Genomic DNA, 24,519 nt, shown 5'->3' on the forward strand with positions numbered 1-24,519 from the left:
GGGTTGAACTGGGTTTGAACAGGGGCTTGCTGCGTTTCGAATGCAATGTTTGAGAAGAGCAAATCATGAGGGCCACTAGGCTCAGTTCGTCAGTTGGTTCAGATGCAAAAATGCTGCAGACTGGATGCGTGGCTCCACTAGATTGGGTCGATAAAGCATTTGAGGAGTTGTGAATCATAGGAGTCAAAAGGGTCAGTTTGATGGTTAGTTTGATGGTCGGTTTGATGGCAAAGATTCTGGAGAATAGATACGCAGTTTGGTTCAAGCAGGTCGATGCAGCATTCGATGATCGGGACTTGATGGACCATCAGGGTCAGTTTCAAATTGTGATGGGAACTGGCAGTAAATATGCTGTCAGTTCGAGTGGCTATTATGAAGGCGGCAGATGCATTAATGAGTGTGTAGTTCAAACCGAGGCAACAATGTGCTTGGATACCGTGGTGCTGCGGTGTAGCCCTATATTGGCTTTGTTGAATTGTAGACAAATGTTTTGTTACCTTGTGTAATGTGCCTTGTGGAAAGTTCACAGGAATAAGGCAAATATATGTTTTTTAGTTGTATAATGATGCACTGATGTATTGAAAAAAATAGGTTTTTTTATATCTTAAATATTTGTTTGGCTTGACACATGTGCTGTGACTAATTGAGCAGACAACACAAACTGTAGAATACGGCCGGCTGATATGGCAGGCTTAGAGAGAGGTAGTTATACTCATCCTGTACTGTTTTCACTGTTATCTTCCCATTCGAAGCCTAACCCCCTTTACCAAAAAAAAACATGAATCACCCAATTGTATCCCCTTGGTAGTGTCAAACAGGCTGAAATCATAGTTCAAATTGGTTCAGCAGTAAGAATGCAGGTTTGACAGTCCTGGTCCTCTGGTTTCTGTGAGTCCCAATCAAGGGGCTCAAGGGTAATTATTGGTCCCTGTTATCATTCTCCCAAGCACTACGGAAGCTGGTCCACAACTGCCGGAGTCCTACAATGTGGTGAGGTCCTGGGCACTGTTGTGGCTGGAAGAGAGGCAGGTCTTGTCCCAGCAGCAGTTCATCCCCAATGGTCCATGGGGATGGTTATGGGAGAGAGCTCACCGCTACCTTGGAATCTTAGTCCTCAACAAAATGGCTGAGGACTTTGGAGAGATCAAGTCTCCCAACATAGGACCAATGAATCCTTCCTCAGGTTTATTTTCAAGAGTGAATCAAAGAAGTGGTGTGACACCCCTTCATTTAAAGGTAAAAGTCCACAGGTGACTGGACTAAAGCTATGCTGCTTTAGGGGGTCCACTCCATGCTCTTAAAATAAGTGGTCTTCTTCTGACATCAGACCCAAAGTGCTTTGTGCTAAAGGAAGATGAGGGGACAGGAAGGAGAGATAGAGGCATAGAGAAACGAGTTGGCAGAATCTTCCTTCACCTGTGCAGAACACCCCGTTTACAGTAACACTGCCCCGTTTCCTTCTCAATAGGATTAAAGAATCATGCCTGCATCTCTGGAGCCACCAATAACACGGCTGAACTTTTTTAAATCTGCAAGGAACTTGCCAATCCTATCGCAGTCTCCTCCTCTCCTCCTCCCTCCCAGGCTGTCTGAACTGCACTGGGCCCCCACTTTTCCTCTAAAACTCTGGACATCTTGACCTCACTGTCATCTGCTCCCCTTATAAAGAGGAGCTTCCCTGCTCCTCCAGAACCATCAAGGACAACATTGCCACTCTCAGCCCTGCCTTGGCTGACCTCTGCAACCATTCCCTTGCCACTGGCTCATTCCCACAACACCTTAAGCAGTCTCTTGTTTGCCCTCTCCTAAAAGAGCGGTCTGCTGACCCTTCTTGCCCAGCTAACTATCACCCCATCTCTATCACCCCTTTTTTGGGCTAACTCATGGAAAAGTTGGTAATCTCCCAACTGACTCCCCACACCATAATGGCTGGCTGCCTCCATCACCACCAGTCTGGTTTCAGGGCATCTAGAGGAACGGAAACTGCTCTCCTGAACACCTGTGAAGACATGCGCTCTCACCTGGACTCTAACACTCGCTCTGTTCTGATCCTACTCGATCTTTCTTCTGCCTTTTACACAGTCATCCACTCCATCCTCATAAATAGTCTCCAAGAAACCCTAGGTATCATTGACTGGGCCCTGGCATGTCTGACCTCCTTCCTTTCATACCGACGCTCGCAAGTGCAAATGGGTCATTTTCTCTTCTTCACCTCACTCTCTATCTGTGACGTCCCTCAGGGCTCTTTCCTATGGCAATGGCTCTTCAACATATACCTGGCCCTTTTGGACCACTTTATCCCCAACTTCTCCCCTCATTTCCAGTCTTATGCAGATGATACACGGCTCACCTTTAAGCTGCCATTATCTACCCCCTCCCACTCCTCTCTCATACCTGACTATTCAGGCATTGTGTTCTGCCAATGATCTCTGACTTAATGACAGTAAGATGGAGATCCTTCTCATTGGGACACCTCCTCCTTGTTTCCCAGCCACTCTCTGGTCACCTTCCTTGGGCTCCCTCACCTGACACACATGTGGGGCAAAATACTTTGGGGTCATCTTTGATTCCTCTCTCTCTTTCTCTCCACACATCTTGGACCTTGCCAAGAAGTCCAGGTTTCATCTCCATCTCCTCTGAGATATTCTACCTTTCCTCCCCTTCCCCCAGAACCGCAACATCTCCAGAGCCCTGGTTCTCTCTAGGCTTGGCTACTGCAACAGCCTCTTCCTCAATCTGCCCCTTTTCTCACTTCGCCCCTTCAACTAATCCAGAATAGGACTGCAAGACTTACACTTGGCCTCAAGCCCAGGAACTGCATCTTTCCAGCCCTAACATTATTCCACTGGTCCCGGTGACCGCAAGAATCAAATTCAAGACCCTTTGCATCATCCACAATGCTTTCTGGCACCCGGGCCTCCCTAAATACCTTGCTGCTAGAATCCTAACATTTCTCTAAGCAGATAGTGGGAGGTAGATCCTTTCCCCCGATTGGTTCTTCCCTCTAGAAAAGCCTCCCTGCCCCCCTCAGACTTAAGCCAGATCTTCTTCAGTTTCCGAAACTTCGCACGACTTTCGTTTTATCCTCTTCATTCCCTTGCTCCCTCCCGTGCTAACATTCCCTCTGCCGCTGTGACTGCGGCCTGGTCCCTTCAGAGCCATACAGGGACCAGGCCACCCCCTTACCAGTCCCCCCAGCATCCCTTGCAAGAACTCTCCTTCAGGGGTACCCTTCCCTGGACTAGTCCTAACCCGGTCCACCCTATAAAATGCATGTATCCTCCCTTCTCTCTCTCTTTCCCCTGGCACTTGCTATCTTGCCCCCCACAGCTTTTACTCATCTCCTCCCTTTGGGTGCCCCAATCCTGCACTTCTCTCTGTCCCCCCTGCACTTGCCTTCTTGTCTTGAACTTGCACGGTAAGATTGTCACAAGGCCAATATAACCATTTTGGTGTCTACTTTCTTTCCTATGTCCCCCCACCCCGCACTTGTCTTGCAGTGGCTGGAAACACGTGTGTATAGGCACCATACAAATGTTCAATACAATACATGTATATGCTGCACACTTCTACTTCGGCTAACCTGGTGCTTTGTTTTGCTGCCCCTTTAACAAAGCTATACGAATTCAGACAAGGTGCTGAGTGCCTGCACAGAGTACTGCAGTGAGTCCTCTCACTCACTCGCCAGTCAGGGGCCAGGAGGCGCTAAGCGTGTGACTTGGTGAACATGGAGAGGGATTAGATAGCCCTCACTCGGAAAATTCCCCAGAAATACAACAAACGGGAGGGCGAAGATTCAAGAGTCCAACGCGAGGAAACAGAGCCTTTAACCTGGGCTAAATCCCTTTTGGAGCGCGTCATCCTCGAGCTCAGCACCAAAGACTCCTCCCCCTCTGCCGATCCTACAAGACTGATACAAGACTGTGGACCGTGCAAACCTGAAAGGGGGTAAGACCTTGTCCTGTTTTTCTGTGTCTACAACTATACTGGCTGAGAGAACGAGTACACTACCCCCGAAGTTTAAGTTCCCCCCTGTCTCCTTAGACGTGGATGTAGCAACTTGTTCTGCGGAGACCTATGTAGCATGTCAAACTGACTTGGTTTTGATTCACTCTTCTGATGGGGGCTCCACAAGTCTGAGGCCTCAACCCAATTTGAACCAATCGCCTGCAGCGGATCCGGAGCCTCAGGTTACCTTGTCGAGTACCATCACACAAACATTACGTGACGATTTGCCTCCTTCCAACCCTGACCCTCAAAATGTGAACATGCTGAAGTCCATGGGGAGAAGGGTGGAGGTTGAAAGCCCATTGAGGGTGGGCAAGATGGTTCTGATTGAGCCTGAACTTCCCTCAAAGCCCTCGCCACAACTCAATCCTCTGCCCACGCCTAGTGAGCCATTGCAAAAGCCGACGTTTGTAACCAACAGGATTAAGCCAATTCCAAAGTGCAAACCATATCCGGTAACAATATGGTTTTGCATTGAAAGTGACAGAACAGTCTCTCCATGAGCTGAACGGGGTGACAGCCATTGTCGGCCATTGGAGGTTGCCTCATTTACAGACCTTTGTCAACACAGAGCTCCTAAACGGACTCATAATAATAAAAACACGATTCTCTATGAGATTCTGCCAAATCCTAAAACCCTTTCCAATATGGGTAAGAATTGGAAATGGTTGGGTACACTTTCCCAAAAGGAGAGAAAAGGGTTAGGGGGGTTAGTCTGGAATCTGACAAACAAAGTAAGCACTGATGAAGTGAAGGAACCGTCGGATGGCAAGATCCTAGAGATCCTAGCAAACTTTTATACTGGAAGCATAGATCCCAAAGGAGCTCCGGGTACAGAACTCAGATTGTCAATGGAAGTCCTGGCCCCGGTTCAAAAGAGACCGCAGGTTGACTCCTCACCCTTCTAGGTTGAACTTTTAGACGTGAGGTCTACATTCAAACAGATACCACCTAACTTCTCCCAGCAGCCTGAATCCACTCAACAGGTTGGGCTGACGCCATCAAAGGACTCATAGGGCTCCATTGAAAGGTCAACCTTGTCACTAGAGGCTGTGCCTACCTCAAATGGAACTTTGAATAATGGGCAAATATAATTTCCAGGTGAGTTTTCAGGAACTGAGCCAATCTCTGCATGTAACTTAACAGGGGGTCTAAGTCCAGGAAGAGTGGCGGTCTCCTCAGATATCTCAGAGATCTATTTGCAGTCGGATAGAGTTGATCTGAGCAGAGAAGGCTACTTTCAACCACCCCAGCTTATTGGATGGACCACAGCGGAGAACAACAGGATAAGATCCACTGCCGAGACAGAGCAAGCACCAATTCAAAAGAAATATCTGGGAAACCAACACAAGGCCATTTTACAGAGCTATCAGTTGTAACAATAGCAATGGCTCCATTTATGAAGCTATATGAGGTGTTAAATGATACCCTGAAAGACCAGACAACACTACTTGCCATGCTGCACTCAAAGATGATTTTCATCGAAGGTTCTGTGACTGCCAGTGCTCGACAAAGAACTTTCATGAAGTCAGCGTATGTTCCCCCTGGAGACCTCCATAACTCTATCAACCGGGGTGAACAAGCAGGTGCTGAAGCAGTAACTGTCACGCTATCGCCTTCCAACTGTCAGTCCGAGAGGTAACGTCAGAGGATAGGGCTCTCCCAGATAATGAAGATCCACACCTTGGCAATACAGCAAATACTTCAGAGACGTAGGAGTCAGAGGGGGTAAGCCTATTCTCCGTGACTGAGCAGGGCGTTTCGTACATCTCGAAGACAGTGATTTCTTCTGTCAATACTTTTCTGCTTTTCACCAAGCCAAAGAACGGAATAACACTGCTTTGTAAACTGGCAAAATGGGGGTCCAATTGTTCAACACTCAAACCTACCCCCCCCAAGGAACCACAAGAGAAATCCACCTTGCTGCAACTAAACCAGGCCTCGTCCAAAAAGGAATTTAAATCTTGCAATAAAAACTTGTGCCATTCTGCCAATGGAACAGCACAATTGGGTCTACAAGGTCGGGGATCAGCAGGAAAACGTCTATCCACAGATGATGTGATTTCTTCGACAATTCCACTAAACCCAGCTAGGAAGACCAGAAACCAGGGACACACTCGACCAATGGAAAGTCCTGATCCCTCCAGGAATACGCATTACAAGCCCCCTCTAATACATTCAAAAGTCCTCTCCTCAAAAAAGGAAATTGAACCCTCAGCTAAGGTTACAGGAAGGTCCCATGACACAGCGTAAGATTCCGATCTGCCAGAGGATGATAAAGCTGGGCAACGATCAGAGGACGGGGATGTGATCTCCCTTTCCAGTCTGTCAATCTATTCTATAAATGAGGAGATCAAGGTGCTAATTGATGCCCAAAATGCCAACAACCTTGGTAAAAGAGGGGGCGGAGGGCTCAAAAAGGCCCAGGAAAGAGTTGAGAAGTCGGTAAGTCCATTCAAGACTCTCGCAGAAAGATGAGATTTAGCAATAAAAAATCATGGTAACGAAAGGATGCCAGAAACTGGGCAAGGAAACTACAGCTGCAGGTTGACCACCCGCAAATTAAGCTCAGGTATCCAAGCTTTTTCAAACCAACCAATTGTAAGAGAAAATAAGAGAGATACAACTCAAGAGTAGGGACGGCCCCAGCAACCCTGAATGCCCAGTTCGATCAGGCCAGAGACTTCATCTGACGTGTAAGACTGGGGAGAATATTGGACCAAGGTAGAGAATGTATGTTGAACAGATATAACATTTTGAAACTGTGCCATTGTGTTCTGCCACTCAGACAAATAACATCGGACAATTTATCAATAATTGAATTCCGAAACGAAGACCGTACAGACCTGGTCCTGCTTCACCTCCATTCGTCAGTGGTGAAAAATCTACTTCTGGAGGCCGCTACTAGCCTTTTAATCCTGGGTTTTGATATACAGGAGTTTTGTGACATGGCTGCCCAAGGCGAAGAAGCCTCTAAACAGGTCCCCCTGCAAAGATCAAGTGAATGGGCCTCCATGAATATTGCAACAAGAGGATAACCCCGAGCAAGATGGATGGGTTTTCCCTCCTCGGATTGAAAGACTCCCAAAAGGACACAGGTTAGGAAACTCTCCTAGTCCAGTAAATAAAAGAGAAAACTAGACCTTGACAATCGAGATGGGAGAAGGTCTATTACCCGTAAAACCTCATCCTCTAACTTAGAGGACTCAGACCTTGAGGTGAGGGCTCTTGTATCCTTGACGACAGAACATACCATTTAGTAATTAGCAGATAAGGAAGCAGCCTCAATCTCGTTACTTTAATTTCATGGAACACGAGAGGATTCTCCTACTTGACGGAAATAGGCCCCACTAGCTGGGTCGAAGCAGATTTTATTTGTCTGCAAGAGGTATGGCGATTGAGGAACCCGGCCTTGGATGTTTTTTTATCATTACTCAACCCAGCGGTTGTTCACCAGGAGGGACATCCTTCGGTTGGGCTTTTGACCTTGACAAAGACAGGATAGAATTTTGAGCCTCTGACCTCAACTAACTATGGCACTTTATTCAACTAACTGTACTGAAGCAACACCTTAACCGACTCACAGCATCTTATCCAGCTACCGAACATTTGGTTTTGATTAATATATATTTGAACCAGAAGACAAAAGAGGCAGAGCACATGTTGAAAGCCACGAGGAAGGAAATTGATGAGGCATATAGCTGGGAGAATGCCTCTATTTTCTTGTACGGGGACCAAAATATGTCAGCTGCGGAAGTGTCTAAAGAAGATGGTGGTGAGGTATCAAACATATCCACTGTGAAAGCACAAAGAGGTACCTTCTGGAACCAACTGATGAAATACTGTGACTTACAATGTCTTATAACCATACAGAGCTAATATCTTTAATCCTCAAAATAAAACCCTTGAGAGTCCCGGGTCCTGACGGTCTATCGAGCAAAGTGCTGAAAGACAACCCGGAAGAATGGGCAGGAGTGCTGGACTCCATCCTAAAGATGATCATTGCCACCAAGAAGATTCCACTGTCCTGGAAGGGTGCTATTGTAATCCCGATCTTCAAAAGCAGAGATAGAGAGGACCCAGGAACCTATCGCTCCATAGCGTTACGTGACATTCTGGGAAAGCTATACGCGACTCTTCTCTTAAAGAGACTGAAAGAATGGGCAGCTGATCACAGACTTTGTGACCACCTGCAATTTGGCTTTCCTAAGAACCTTGGAACTTCTACTCCTCTCTTTCTGCTGTCACTCCTGAAAAATAAGATGCTAAAATCATCTCAAAATCTATACTTGGCCTTTGTAGACTTCTTGAAAGCTTTTGACAGCATCTGCAGACACATGCTGTGGGAAAAGCTGAGGAGTTTGAATTACCCGGAAGATCAGCTGGACCAGATAAGGGAACTCCACTTGGACACCTTCATCAGGGTTCGCCTAAATTCAGCTGGCCTTCTCAGCGACAAAATCAAGATGAACCGGGGTGTAAAACAGGGATGCCTGCTTGCGCTGTATATTTTCAATCTTTATCGCTCCATTTATGAATACCTGCAGAAGTTTCCTACCAAAAATCGGAGGGGTGGAAATTTCACATCTCCTCTACATGGATGGCCTAGTCTTGATGGACATAACTCAAATTGGCCTCCAAAGACAACTCGCAAGACTGGAAATGTATACAAGGCAGAACAACCTAGTGATCGATATTGAAAAAACAAAGATTGTTCAATTTCAGAAACATAACAGGAAGTCGCAGGCATTCAGCTGATCCATTGGCACAAAGAAACTGGACTGCATAACCAGCATTAAATACCCGGGGATCCAGATCTCCTCAAACGGCCTGGAAAAAGATAACATACTCGCTTTGAAAGGGAAAATCAGGTTCCTGTCTAACCAGGCAATAATACTAAAACAAAGGTTCTGTAACTACATACTACAACCGGAAATAGAATTCTATCAAGCCAAGGTCGTACCCATCATAACCTATGGATCAGAGCCAAAGTTCTCTATATAGGCGAATCTGTGGCCCTTGCTAGAAGACAATTCGGGAAGCGAGTGCCTGGGTTTCTAGATCCAATGCTATCTATACATTAAGAAGGGAACTGGATATGCTGTCGTTCAAGTCATCTGTTGAATAGAAGAGACTGTCCTTTTTCCAGAAATATGAGAATCCTGATACTGCTGCAAGTTAGGAAGCCATTAAAATTGAAATATCAAATTGAAAAACATGCAGTGGGAGTCACCAGGGACCAATCGTGTAAAACCCTTCTGAGCGACCTTGGTGTGTCAGTTGAAGATCTCCTGCTAAACCCGGACAGAATTAAGAAAAAACTGTGGGGAAAAAGACTAGATTGTCATTGGTCAAACAGCAAATAAGTACAAACGTTTCCAACAATTGGAAAAGGAAACCAGACCCTATTGCCAAACCTTGCCTTACATCCTGAAACTCCCAGACGCTGTGTACAGATCTAAACTAATGAGACTAAGCTTTAATGTATTCCCTACAATGGAGATATTAGCAGCGAGAACTAAGGGGAGTAGCTTACAACCTACTTGCATGTTCTGCAGAAGAACATACTCAGTGGAGACTTTACAACATCTGTTTACCCGCTGTCCGGGCCTCACAGAAATGAGATCTAAGTATTTGGCTAAATGGGTGGAATCTACATCACTTTCTGTTGACGAGTGGTTGTCGATGGTTCTGAGACGTGACCGCGGGGGTTCAGCCGTTGCTGTTGTAAACTTCTTAAACGAATGTATGATTATGGAGGATGCTGCATCATAATTGCACACTTAAATGTCGATTTGACCCCTTGAGTCTTCAAGGCAAAGTTTGGACCCTTCCTGAACATTTATATCTTTAGGATCTTTATACATTGTCTGCAATCTGGTTTGTCTCCTCCCGAGAACACCTTGAATGAAATGGGATAAAGTGTCTTGTTTTGCTGAAAGTTTTGTTTTAAACTAAAGATGCAATAAATAAAAATAAAAATATAGGCCCTTTGAAATGCAGCACCTGGGCCTCGCAACCTTCAAGCCTTTTGTGAATGGGTGTGACCTTTGGTTCCTGTTCCCAGGTCAGTTTCCTGTGAAGTGGCTGTCTTCTGGGAAGGGTGTACCTATCCAAAAAGACACAATCCCTCAAGGGAATAAATGCAGCCCCTGCACTGTAGAGACTTGGTTGTCACTGCACCTGTCAAATGGGCACCTACGACCTCTGAACCTGCTCTGTGCCACTGCTAGAACAGGTGCTGCAGATCAGGTTACTGATACAGGAGGGCACAGGTACACACTATGCTTTTGGCATGGAGCTTATGAAAGGGGAATCTGATCAGCAGATTACCCTTTCAGAAATAGAATTACCCACCAATCAAAAAAAGCCAGGGTTCCTACACCCGTGCCAAATAGCAATCATTCACACCGTGATACTCAAATGTCTAGAAGGTTGGTGGCCCTCCTCCATTCCCTCGTGGCAGGCACCAGGTGACATGCAAGTGGAGTGTAGAATTCCTGAATGCAGTGCCACCTTGCCTGCTCTTTCAACAGAGCTGCAAGGCAGTACAAGCATACTTTACCATCAGGCAACACCCCTGCCATTGCCAGGTTGTGGATTTGGTCAAGGACCAATGAGCCAATGAGCTGGGCAGAAAACCGCAGGGATCAAAGGCAAGATCAGGCAAATGGGACCAAGTATTTTAAAGGAATACAGGCATGTGCTGAACTTGGTGTGCATACCTACTTCCTTGTCACCACTATTTTCAGACCACACCCCAGGACCCTCCCACTTTTGATTGACTGGGGCAGCAGAATCAGCTCAGAGTGCTAAAACGCTGCATCCCAGTCACTAGCAAAGCTGTCTGCTTTTAAAAAGGTATCAGTCACACAATCTCTCTCTCTCTCTCTCTCTCTCCCTCTCTCTCACTCTCTCTCTACCTCTCTCTCCTGTGTGTTTCTAGAATTCATGGCTTGGATGAATTCTTCCCATGCTTCTCTTTTCAAAGAATATGATAGAGAAAACGTTACAAGAGTGCTGAGCCTAATATAATTGCTGTGCACGCTGGGGGAAGAAGGGGAGGAGGCCCCGCAATCCAATTTACCAACTACCATATAAATCCGTTTTAAGGGTGCAACACACCTTCTAGCTCACTAAATCACCTACAGACTGTGGTATAAAAAAAACATGAATACTGAAGAATAGCTTTGGAGGCCCTAATGAACCATGACTCCCGCCTCCCCGTTTATTTTTTAAATGAGGTCTGTCTGTTCGGGACTGAACGGCATTATGCAGTAAAATAGAAAATAGCATGGCATTTACAGAATATGTATCCCCCTTTAGCGGATGACATATCGAATGAAAATTAGCTATTCCAATTATTCCTTAGTTAATCTTCGTGGATATTTTTTTATTTCCACAGGTTTAAGTCAGCTGCCAGCAATACTGCGCACAATTAGAGCACGCGGCGCCTGGCGCAGAGCATCAATTAGAGGCAAAACGTTGCTTTGAATGGGCGAGGGGGAACATAAGGCACTCCTGTTAGACTTTGTGCTTTCAATCAGTAATGACTGCGTTTAATGGCTGACAAGCCTTTTTGAAGTAATGTTCATGGTTTCGCGTATCTGTCCATATTGTGAGAGGCATATACTGCGAGTTATGGCTTGAGCAGAGAAGAGGGGGAAAATAAGGGAAACCTGGGCAATTACAGTAATAGTAGATGTTTATAAGTGGCAGAATCATCTAGTTTCCGTCCAGCAAAATACATCAAAACAAATTGCAGCATATCAGCATTTAATTGCGCTCCTACTTTTCTGAAGGATATTTTGGCACACATACACCATTCCGGAAGCAGTGGGAGTTAAATTACAAGTCTTTTTTTCAATTTGGCTTCTACATTAAGTCTTTGAGCAAGCAGCACTTAGTCTAATCTCCTAACATTTCGGTGCGGTGACTGTTGACACTTTCAGAATTCTACCTTCTCATAATTCCTGCAAAATGGGAACAATTCAAACTCTTATTCTGTTTTTCAAAACAGGTGAAGCATTATGTTTCTTCCATTGCAATGTGCCTGCGTACAAGGTGCTTGCAGGACAATGCATGGACATTGGAAAGAACATTTTTTAGGGACTCAATTTGATCAATTCATTCACCAAGAATTATGATTGTGTAGAGTTCATTGTGTGGTCTTTAATTAACAGAAATTGACTTTTTCTATTTAAGCTCATTGCGCCACTATCTCCCATGATAAAATAAAGGCCACGGTTGTGTTCATGTGTCACAAACCGATATTAGGTGGAAGCGAGTGAAACATCAAGAAGAGTGGAAAAGTACTAAGAAGATGAATCTTCAGAAAAAAAATGAAGCGAGGGAGGTGATGTGGCACTGGAAGGACATGAGTAGACCAACCAAGTATACAACAGGCTGCAGGTCAACAAAACACCATTAACACCACCAGTGAGACCTGAATAGCCACAGTGGTTTAGAACCCACATAAGTTCATGTAGGAGAATCAGCAAGACACATTTCAGCAGAAGATGCAACAAGATGCTGCCCAGTGTGTTTACTCTCTTGTTTGTCATATTTAGCTGCTGGATTTATTGTTCCTTGGATTCATCTTCTCACTTTCTGTTTTGTTTGTTGTGTCTGGCAGAATTGTCTGAGCACAGTCAATGGTATGCATGATGATCAGGAAAGGCAAAGGGTAGAGGTGTCTAATATTGTAGATGGTCATAGGTGTGATGACTGGATTGTGGGCGTAGTCTTTTTTGTGGGATATGGTGTGTAAGGTCCTCTGGGGTTTAGTTGTTACAATAATGCTTCCCTGATTGTTTTGATGGTATAATCTGTTTTGCGGTTGACGTACCAGCAAGGTTCAAATTCGCTGAAATTAGTGGCAAAATGTGTCCTCAGTTATGAATGGTCTGTTCATGAGGTGAAAGGAAAATGATTCTGTGAGTGAGAGGCCAACCTGCCCATATATCACTTAAAAGGCGCTGAAGCCACATACTTTCAACCTCACACATGCCCAGGTACACTTTGTGTTGGATAATCTAGTAGTTTAGGGTGAGGGCATCTAAGATGAGAGCCTGGCTATGTGTCAGTCAGATTCCTGTCATGCAGAGGGTTTTATGGTCGCAGGCAGTGATGGTCTGGGTAATGTCGGCAGCATGAAGTATTGCTAATAGAGCAATGATGTATGTGTTCTGTTGAGTTCTGTGTTTATGTGGGTGTGGTGGTCAGATTTTCGTGCATAGTAAGGATTTGTGAGAAGGGCCAGGGTCATGCTATGGGTTTCACTTGGTGTGTTTAGGTGATTGGTTTGTGGTCCATGGCACTTGTTTCACCCTTTTTGGACCAAACATGGGCTATACCAGTTGTCACCCTTTGATTTGGACACTGAATTGAAGATGTTGATTGGAAAATAGTGAAAGGGGGACATGATTGCATGCTGCTTCACAGCAATTGGAAGATCAATCATGTAAACACGAGTTCTGCTGGGCATCGAGAAATGTGCAATGTAAAAGAAAATAGTCATGCATGGTGACAAAATGCAAGGGAATAGGGAACAATCATAAAACATGATGCATTTCAGAATATTGCAAAAGAAATCAAGAGGAAGGGTGTTAGTATGGCCGAACCTGAAGGGAAATGGTTCCGGAAATCAAAGAAATGTGAAAATTGTTCATACGTTAAGTGGGTTTAGGGAGAAGAAAATGTGACAAACAAGTTATAGACTAGAAGATGATATGAATAAGAAAGAACTTATTTTAGTGGTGTAAGTTTAAGGTTGTGAGATGCAATCTACGACTTGATGGTCACAAAGAAAACTCAAAGGTGTGAGAAGAGAAAATGCGGAAGAAGGAGCAAGTTGAACATGCATGGCTTCTAGGAAGAGTAGCATTAGACACAGAAAAGGTCAGGATGCACGATTCGAAACATGTCGTGGTCGTCAAGAGGTACAACTGACATTGTGGAACAGCAAAGCAGAAGAGGAGTCTCCCACTCAGCCATCCACTGCTTTATGCTATGTAGCCTGAAAGAGAGCCTCAACTAACATCAAAACATAGTGACTGCCCACACAACTATACTTTTGGGATTATTAAGAACCTGTCTATGATACCCAAAAAGCAACTGGGGACATTAGACAAATGACGTAGGCCCCTGTTGGATCCGCCTCACGTCCCGCATGCACGTTGTTTCTCTCTCTGCCAGCAGCAGCGGCAGGGAAAACGTCACACTGGCGACGAGTGGAAAGAGTGAATCACACTCACAGGCATTACGCTCACAGGCTCTCAGGCCTTAAATCAGCCCTCGAAACAGGCACATTTTTGGGAAACACAGTGGGGGTGCCATCCCCCACCCAAAATAAAATATGTTTTCTTTCTCTTTAAAAAAAAAAATCCAAATTCAAGCATCCACGAAATGGTGCACAGTGGAGGCCACTGTGGAAAAAAAAATGACTCCCTCTTTTGAAACAGCAAGCAGCAGAGAGGGAGCCACTGCCCCACCCAGGGGGACACCCAGGAGCTGCCAAATCTGTGGTGCCACCCCAATGGACCAGCAAACTAAGGTGAGGAGGAATCCATCACCACCCACACACACTCAGTGAACATGGTGCCAAGGCAACATGACAACTGGACTTTCCACACCCAGACTCAGCACACCGTCAAGGATAGCTACTTCACTGAAGCTGCCAGTGCCGTCCCCTCGATCTCATGGAGGTGCCACGGCTGCATAAGGGCATTTCAACCCCTACACCGACCCATCATCAGTGGGGCCCCGCTGGATGCTGTGGATTCAAAAGTTTGAGATGCCGATAGACTGCAAGGACATCACAACACCCTGGAAGATGAGGTCACACCTTCTGCTTAACATGGGTGATGACATCCTGCGCATTTTCAACATGCTGGTCATTGACGATGGTGCAGACATATACCAACTGGCAAAAGATGCCCTTATGGCACATTTCATGCCACAGTTGAATCCGGACTACGAAACCTTCAACTTTTGCACCACAGTACAGATGGAGGATGAGACACTGGACGCTTAACACACAAGGCTCAGGCAACTAGCACTCTTGTGTGGATTCGACAACGTAGAAAAGGAAATAAGGTGCTAGATAATCAACGGCATGCACTCGGAGAAACTGCGCAGAATGGTGTTGCGTGAAAAAGGCATCATCCTAGCCAGGATCCTTGAATATGGACACCAAAGAGAGCTGTCGCACGCGAGGGCAGCACTCATGGGCACCACACTACAGAAGCTCCAACTGGCGCCAACAACAATAGTGATAGCACAGATCTCCAACTGCCAGTCACCAAGGGAAGACTTCTGTGAGGCAAACAATTCACAGTGGTGGCAACCGAGAATCCCAGGGCCTACCGAGTGTGGATGGTGCAGTGGAGCACACCACGCAAGGAGAAACTGCCCAGCGCAGGGAACCACGTGTGGGGCATGTGGCCGGAAGGACCACGTGTCTGCAGTTCCTCAGGGCAGCCTAAATGCCCACAACCACAGCAAGCTAAATCCTTCTCCAAGAAAAAGAAGCAAGCAGATATGCGTTGCAAAGCAGCCGACAACAACCCATTGCCAGACGAGTCTGGAGATGACAATGGCGACACAGTGACAGGTGTGGGGACTGGGATAACAAAAAGGTGGAGCAAGGTCTCAGCACTTAATCACAGAAACACAGAGCCAAGAAAGAACCAGAGAAGACACAAATGCCTTGTGTCCATACAGGGCCAAGAGACACTCATGACAATAGACACCGGAGCGTCAGTAAATGTCATGCCATTGACAATGTTCCGGACACAACGTCCTCGAACATGACCATAAGTCGACTGAAAATCTCCTGTTCACCTATGCAAGCAAGACACCACTACCAGTGGAAGGACGCTTCAGGACGGAACTAAGCAGAGGCGAAAGTGTCATCAAATCAAAGATATACGTTGTCAATGCTGGAATCGAATGCCTGCTTAGTGGGGATGCAGTGGAAGACCAAGGACTGATCTGGTTAATCTCCGACATCACAGACTTATCGGACGTCACCAACCTCCTAGAGAAGCACCCAAGCATCCTCAAGGGCATCAGATGTTTGAAAGTCAAGCTCATAAAACTTTACATCGACCAGACGGTACAGCCCCGGGCGGTACGCCACAGGAGAACTCCATTTCACATGAGGGACCTGGTCGCAAAGGATTTTCATGAACTTGAAAAGGCTGGCATTTTTGAGCTAGTTACAGGGCCAACACCCTGGGTTTCGCCTATGGTTGTCACGAAGAAGCTGAAGCAACCGGGGAAAGTAAGGATTTGCATTGACATTCGCCTACCGAATGCAGCAATCAAGAGGGAGCAACACATCACCCCCACATTAGATGAGTTCATTACGGACCTCACAGGGTTGAAGGTTTTCTCAAAAATTGATCTCAATGCTGGATACCACCAGTTGAAACTACACCGTGACTCAAGGTATATCACGACCTTCTCCACCCACCTGGGTCTGCAGCGGTACAAGAGCCTGAGCTTTGGCATCTCCTCAGCGGCAGAGGTGTTCCAGCAAGCCATCCAGGAAGTGATCCAGGGGATCCCAGGAGTGCTGAATGTCAGTGACGACATCCTCATCCAACCCAGCGACAGGCAGGAGCACATGCGTCGTCTCGAGATGGTGATTAACAGGCTGGCAACCGCAGGCCTAACCATCCACCGGGACAAATGTGAGTTTTTGAAATAAGATGTAATATTTTTTGGGTATGTTTTCATCAGTGAGCAGGTATCAGCCGACCCTCAAAAGGTGGCAGACATAAAGGAGGCTCTCCCCCCAATGACAGCCATAGAGGTAAGCAGTTTCCTGGGGATGGCAACTTATTGCGGCAGGTTCATCCCCAACATGGCAACCATGTCTGAGCTGCTCAGGGAGCTCACCAGGTCGAACACCAGATGGAACTGGAGCTCAGAATGCCAGGGGGAATTTGAGCTAATCAAGACGTCTCTGTCATCGGAAACAACATTGGCCTATTATGACCCAATTTTGACAACTGAGCTATATGTCAATGATAGCCCCGTTGGCCTTGGGGCCATCCTGGTCCAGCAATCACAACAGGCAAAACAATGCCCATCGCATATGCCTCCCGAGCCTTTTTCGCCCACAGAACAGCGATGCTCGCATATCGAAAAGGAAGCCATAGCGGTGCTCTGGGGCTGCCATCATTTCTACATCAAGCAACTCATCTGGATCTTCACAGGGTCATCAGCACACCCTCCGGCCTGAATTGGGAAGTGGCTGCTCCACCTTCAGCAGTATGAGTTTGAGTTGGCCTACCAAGCGGGCATGGACAATCCAGCGGATTTCCTATCTAGGTACCCGAGAGCCGCGACCCTGGGGGAAGTGAGTGAAGCCAATGAAAAGGAGGAGCACATATGTCAAATCATACACACCATGAAGCCAAAGGCAGTCAGTATCATATCAACGACATTGTGGAGGCCACGCACAATGACCCTTGCTGCGACATAGTGAAGAACACCATCATATCTGGTGATTGAAATTATTTCCTCCGCCACCTACATAACTGCACGCCAGCGGCCAAAGACTTCCTTACGAGCATTTTCCCAGTATGACTGTTCATCAACAGCGAAGGGATGATCCTGAGGGGAACCCACATAGTGATCCCCAGCAGCTGCAGGACAGGATCATGGCGCTGGCACACAAAGGCCACCAGGAAATGGTCAAGACAAAGGCCAGAATAAGACACCGGGTGTGGTTTCCTCACATTGACACCAAAGTAGAGCAAGTCATTACATCCTGCTTCTCTTGCCAAATCACTGGGGTACTTCCAAACCCTGAGCCAATACAGTCGGCAGAGTGTGGGTCATCAAGGTGGGATGCCATCAGTGCCAACTTCTGCACACTGGAACATATCTGCTGGCGGCCATTGATGACCACTCCCGATACCCAGAAGTGGAGATCATATCCTCGACAGCAGCAGAGACTGTGATACCTGCACTCAAGAAGATGTTCTCAAAACATGGTCTGCCAAGACGCATCAGGAGTGACAATGGACCACCATTACAGGGGACAGAGCTCATGAAATACCTGAGTGAATTGCACATCAAACATCACCACATCACACTCCAGTGGCCACAGGCGAATGGCGATGTGGAGCGATTTATGCGAACAATCAACAAAGTGTTATACATATCCAGGGCTCAAAACAGCCCCTGGAGAGTGGATCTATACAGATTCCTCCGGAATTACCAGGTGATGCCCAACAGATCCACCAACATACCCCCTGGCTGACCTCATCTACGGGACTGTGGTAAACTGAACCATACCAGACCACCCGAGCAGGGGTGTACACCTTTTCGACAGCGACCGCAACCAACGAAGGAGGGTTGCAGCAAACGAGTACATGATCAACAGGAGACATGCAAGAAGGTCGAGACACAAAGTTAGCGATCATGTCTTGGTGCTGTGAAACCCTTCAAAGTCCAAGCTGGAAACACGTTATGACTGTGCACCCTGGACAGTGACCCGAACGGAAGGATCGATGGTGACAGCAGCATGAGGACAACAGATGATCACCAGGAATGCTTCTTGGTTCAAGAGGGTGCCACAGCGAATGTGGACTGAGGGAGACAGACAGTCCCAGGCGCAGTCAGATCCACCATCACATGCTTCTAGTCACTGAGGTGAGGGAGTAGCAACACAGAGTGGCGAGCCCGAAGAGCAATCAGAAGGATCTGAAGGGACGTATCCAGAAGATTGAGGTGAGCCAGAGGGGGGACATAGCCCTGAGGCAGAATCCAGTCAGAGGCCCAGCAGGTATAACCTAAGGGCAACACCGAAGGCTCCAGAGAGGCTAAAAGACTATGGAGGTCATTACAAGTTAGGAGGTAACCATGCCGCTATTAGTAGCATGGCTTCCCCCTTACCAGGTATCGGGTCCGGGTTCCTTGAATGAGGAATTACCAGGCCATTCTGACCTTGGAGGGACCGGTAATTCCTCATTCAAAGAACTATCCCCATTCCCATTTGAGCCCCCATTGGGCTCAATGGGAATGGGGACGGTGCTAACAACAGGCCTGTTAATAATGGGCCCGTCGTTAGCACCCTGGTCTGCTTGCTGGACCCGCTAAGGGCGCCTGGTGAAACCAAGCGTCCTTAGCGGGTTCCCGCGAGAAGACTCGTAATAAGGCGGTAAGGGGTTGACGGCTCCGCCACCTTTACCGGTGCCATTAACCCCTTACTGCCTCACTCGTAATGACCCCCTATGAGTGGTGAAATGGCAAGGGGGAGAGTGTGTAACTGTGCTGGACTGGATTTGCACAGGAAATGTATTATGTTGTTTGATGTGATTATGTGTGTGTGTTTGATTTTATTTTGTTGGAAAAAAAGGAGGAATGTTGGATCTGCCTCACGTCGTGCATGTGTGGTGATTTGAGGCGCACATTAAATAAAGGGCCCGCCCTGCCGGAAAGCATGCAGTTGTGGGCACAAGCCCATCCAGGCGTGTCATGTCCTCTTTGTGAGCTCAGCGCATCTCCTAAGCTGGGCAATCCAATGCAGGCTCTGTTTGTTTCTCTCTCCGCCGGCAACACCGGCAGAGAGAACTTCACAGCCCCTAAGATCTATGACCATGGTGGTGATCCTTTCCTGTGGTCCAGATCCCCAGGAGAAATGGCAGCATCAAATATCTTGGGAACAATCATAACTATCATAAAAGTGATGCGCATGCCTCCCGCAGACCCTGTATTTTAAAGGCATGCAACCAAGACCCACAAGAACCAATCGAGGTTACGAAATCAGCATGGCAGTAAGTACTCTGCTGACGGTGGAGTCTGCAGAAAAATCATTGTGTGTATGACGTTTTGGACAAGGAGAAAATCACTTTGTTTTCATGTCATTTGCACTATTATAATCAGTGATGGCCAGAAGTATTGATGAGACATTCAATCACTACAGCAATAGGATTGTGGTCTAGCATGGACATTCTAAAATGGCTTTCACTGTTATGAGCTCCTCTCCACAAAAGTGCCTCAGCCTGGCCACTAACTCAAAACAGCTTTAATTATTGAGTGTGAGACATTTTGAACTATGCCCTAAAAATGGGAAGGCTTTTTCCCCACAAAATGCTGTCCAGACAGTATGAGGAACGTTCCAATCAGATTATTCACAAGTTTGTGATTGATTGATTGATTGATTGATTGATTGAGACCACTCATGGTGTGTTCATGCATAATACAAAGACTGTATTCAAAGAAGTGGCTCATTAACAATTTTAGCCTATGGAAGTCACTACTAGTCTTCTCTGAGCAAATGAGAACGCTTGGAATGCAGTCAATACTCTAAATGTGCATTAGCACCCTCACCTGTTTGCATTGTGTTCTAGTACTCTGAATGTGCATTAGCACCCTCACCTGTTTGCATTGTGTTCTAGTACTCTGAATGTGCATTAGCACCCTCACCTGATTGCATTGTGTTCTAGTACTCTGAATGTGCATTAGCACCCTCACCTGATTGCATTGTGTTCTAGTACTCTGAATGTGCATTAGCACCCTCACCTGTTTGCATTGTGTTCTAGTACTCTGAATGTGCATTAGCACCCTCACCTGTTTGCATTGTGTTCTAGTACTCTGAATGTGCATTAGCACCCTCACCTGTTTGCATTGTGTTCTAGTACTCTGAATGTTCATTAGCACCCTCACCTGATTGCATTGTGTTCTAGTACTCTGAATGTGCATTAGCACCCTCACCTGATTGCATTGTGTTCTAGTACTCTGAATGTGCATTCGCACCCTCACCTGTTTGCATTGTGTTCTAGTACTCTGCATTCGCACCCTCACCTGTTTGCATTGTGTACTAGTACTCTGAATGTGCATTAGCACCCTCACCTGATTGCACTGTGTCCTAGTACTCTGAATGTGCATTAGCACCCTCACCTGATTGCATTGTGTTCTAGTACTCTGAATGTGCATTAGCACCCTCACCTGATTGCATTGTGCTCTAGTACTCTGAATAGCCCTATCGCATCTCCACTACGTAAATTTACTAAAATGAACTTCCCAGTAACCAGTGCTTTAGGTCTCTGTGCTAAAGTCGATTCTAGATGCCAGTTTACTTAAATATCTTCACTGCTTCTCCACAACGTAAAGGTACCAATTGTTAGCTCATGGCACCTCCCAGACAATAACGACTTAGGTACTTCACCGAAGTAACTACTTAATCTAGCCTCCTGTGCAGCCTGTGTTGAAATTTGCTCCCGGCCCAAACTGTGCAGCTTGTATTAAAATTCGCACACTGCTTAACTGCCCACCTAGCCATCCGCTATGTCATCCTTCCATAGAGCCACGCTAGCGCTTGCCTCCATCCTTCCTCTAGTCCACACAGGGACACCAGCACCCCCAACCACTCCCACGCTACCCTACCCTTACCCAAACCCCACTCTCCCTTCACCATCAACCCCACAGTCCATGTCGCCCCACTCAGCCCTTCTGAATGGATATTACGCTACGCCACACGTCCTACACCTCTTGTCCCACCCCCATTCCACATACGTAACCAAAGACTCGGCACTCGGCTCACCAAACCCCAAGCCTTTGCCAAGCCCAAAATCACACCCAGCCCCACCCCTCACCATCCACCCCACAGGAATTCCAAAACCAGCAATCCCCCACTACTACCTCCTAACCTCAAAGGAGCCCTTATCAACGCTCGGTCTCTTGTGGCACACGCCCCAGAGATCTCGGACATTATCACCCTCAACAGTTTGGACTTCCTAGCAGTAACCGAAACATGGCTCCACCAGGCAGCAGGCCCTGCTCTCTCATTAGCCCTACCAGAAGGGTACTCCATCATCAGAGCCAATAGAACTTCCAACAAAGGCGGAGGAGTAGCCTTCATCGCCAAGTCCCACCTAGCACTTAGAGCCATACCCCAAATAAACTTCCACTCCGCAGAACTCTTATCCGTGAAACTCTCACTGACACCAACCACCACAATACTCATGCACCTTGTCTACCGGCCCCCCGGCCCATCGTCCACTTTCGAGACCGATATTCTTGACCTCCTCTCCACACACACCAAACTCGCTTCAAAAACCATCCTCCTAGGTGACCTAAACCTTGGCCTCCATGACCCCAACAACCCACACGCCCTATCCCTGGCCAACTCCATATCCAACCTCAGTTTTGCACACAGAATCTCCACGCCAACCCACTCCAAAGGCAGGACCCTGGACTGGATCGCTGACCTTAACTGTGCCATCACCGTTACCCAAAATGAGCCTGTTGCATGGTCTGACCACCACCTCATCCAGTTCTCCATCCCGGGACCACCCCCCACAAAAACCAACACCGAACCTCCATCGCTAGCCAGAAACTGCCGTAACATCTCCATAGAAAGCCTCCAACCACTCATTAAAAATATTCTTTGCAAACCAAAAGCTAACAACCTCGACCCAACATACCTAGTGGACCTCTACAACAACACCTTTAAGTCACCCTTAGACACTGTCGCACCCCTCAAACTCAGGAAACCTAAACCCCAAGCACCCCTCAACAAATGGTTTACCCCTGAGTTAAAAAACCTTTGAACCTTAAAAAGAGCTGCCGAAATCCCCTGGAGAAAAACACCCTCTATCTCCAATAGAACAGCGTTCATGCTAGCATCCGCTACTTACAAAACAGCCATTTTATCAGCCAAAAAACATACTTACGATACTAGAATCCAAAACGCCAATTCCAGAACAAAAGAATTATTTAACATCCTAAAAGAGCTAGAGTCCCCAGCACCCCCTACCCAAGACTGTATCAAAAATGCAGACTGGTGTACCAAAATACAGCAAGCCCTAGCAGACAAAATTACCCTCCTCCAAAACAAAATCAAAGCTAAAAAGGCTACCCTTCAAAAGGACCGCCAAGCTGCTAACCTCCACCTCAACAGAACCCCCACCTGTCCACCTTTCACTTTCTCCCATGTAACACCTAAGGAAGTCGAAAACATTATTAAAAGCGTAAAACCCTCTCACTGCCAAGGTGATGTCTGCCCAGCCACCATCATTAAGGATGTAGCCAAACTCCTTGCCCCCTTCATAACCACTGTGATCAACTCCTCCTTCTCCTCCAATCAGGTACCCCAAAATCTTAAGGAAGCCTGGGTCATGCCACTACTAAAGAAAGCCAATCTGGACCCGAATATTCCCACCAACTACAGGCCTATCACCACAGTCCCCTTTCTCCTAAAGATCCTGGACCGTGTGGCATACTTGCAGATCCAGAAACACTTAGATGTGAACAACCTCCTCGGCCTCAGACAATCCCGATTCAGACCTAGACATGGGACTGAGACTGCTCTCCTAGACCTAAAGATTCAAATGGACGAGGCAAAGGATAAAGGCAAACTTGCAATCCTCCTATTACTAGACCTATCCACAGCTTTTGACCTTGTCGACCACCAAATCCTGACCAAAAACCTCTCCACTGCCGCAGCTTTCTCTTCCAATGCATCTGATTGGATCAAATCTTTTCTAGCAGACCGCACCACCAGAGTCTTTTCACCCCCAGCCTCCGCAGACCCAACTCCAATCCTGTGTGGCGTCCCGCAAGGATCGTGTGTGTCACCCACGTTATATAACATCTTTACGAAGCTCCTCTTCGACCGACTTGACAACCTGGGTGTAGTCTATACCAACTACGCTGACGACACCCAAGTCCTCATCCACCTCACCGGCTGTTATGACCATGACTCTAAATTGCTCAACAGCATCTATCTCGAAATCCAAGCCTGGATGGCTAACAACGGTCTTTGTCTCAATGACGACAAGACAGAGCTGATGATCGTAGGCTCTCAGGCTCGCCTGAACAAACTTGACCGCAGCTACTCGTCTTTCGCCATTGACAACAACACAATCAGCGTCTCCAAGGAGATAAAAACCCTGGGGGTCTACCTCGATTCAACCCTTTCCCTCAGAAAACAGGTCAACAGCATTGCATCCTCCACAGCCTACACAAACAAACTTATATATAGTTGCAAACCCTTCCTATCTACAAGTAGCTGCCTAACTCTAGCCAGAGCACTTGCTCTCTCCAAAATTGATTATTGTAACACACTATTCCTCGGCACTTCGGAACATAACCTCAACAAACTTCAGGTGCTCCAGAATAACTCACTAAGAGCAGCTCTCAGCCTCCCAAGATCCTGCCACATCTCCACACACAGACAAAACGCTAACTGGCTGCCCATCCGCGACAGAATCACCCTTCGCACCCTGGCCATCACGCACAAATGCCTCACCAATTCCGCACCGAAATATCTCGCAGACAAACTCTGCCCCCACCAACCCACCCGCATCACCAGATCTTCCAATTCTTCAAACCTAATGATCCTAAGATATAACCTTAAATCAGCAGGCGGCGCCAGTTTCCCAGTTCAAGCAGCTAAACGCTGGAACTCCATCCCCATCACCCTCAAACAGGAACCCTCCTTCCTCACCTTCAAAGCCAGCATAAAAACATGGCTAACCAACAACCCTT

This window comes from Ambystoma mexicanum, chromosome 4q (genome assembly GCF_040938575.1).
Source record: "Ambystoma mexicanum isolate Mex_15411 chromosome 4q, UKY_AmexF1_1, whole genome shotgun sequence".
NCBI classification, from domain to species: domain Eukaryota; kingdom Metazoa; phylum Chordata; class Amphibia; order Caudata; family Ambystomatidae; genus Ambystoma; species Ambystoma mexicanum.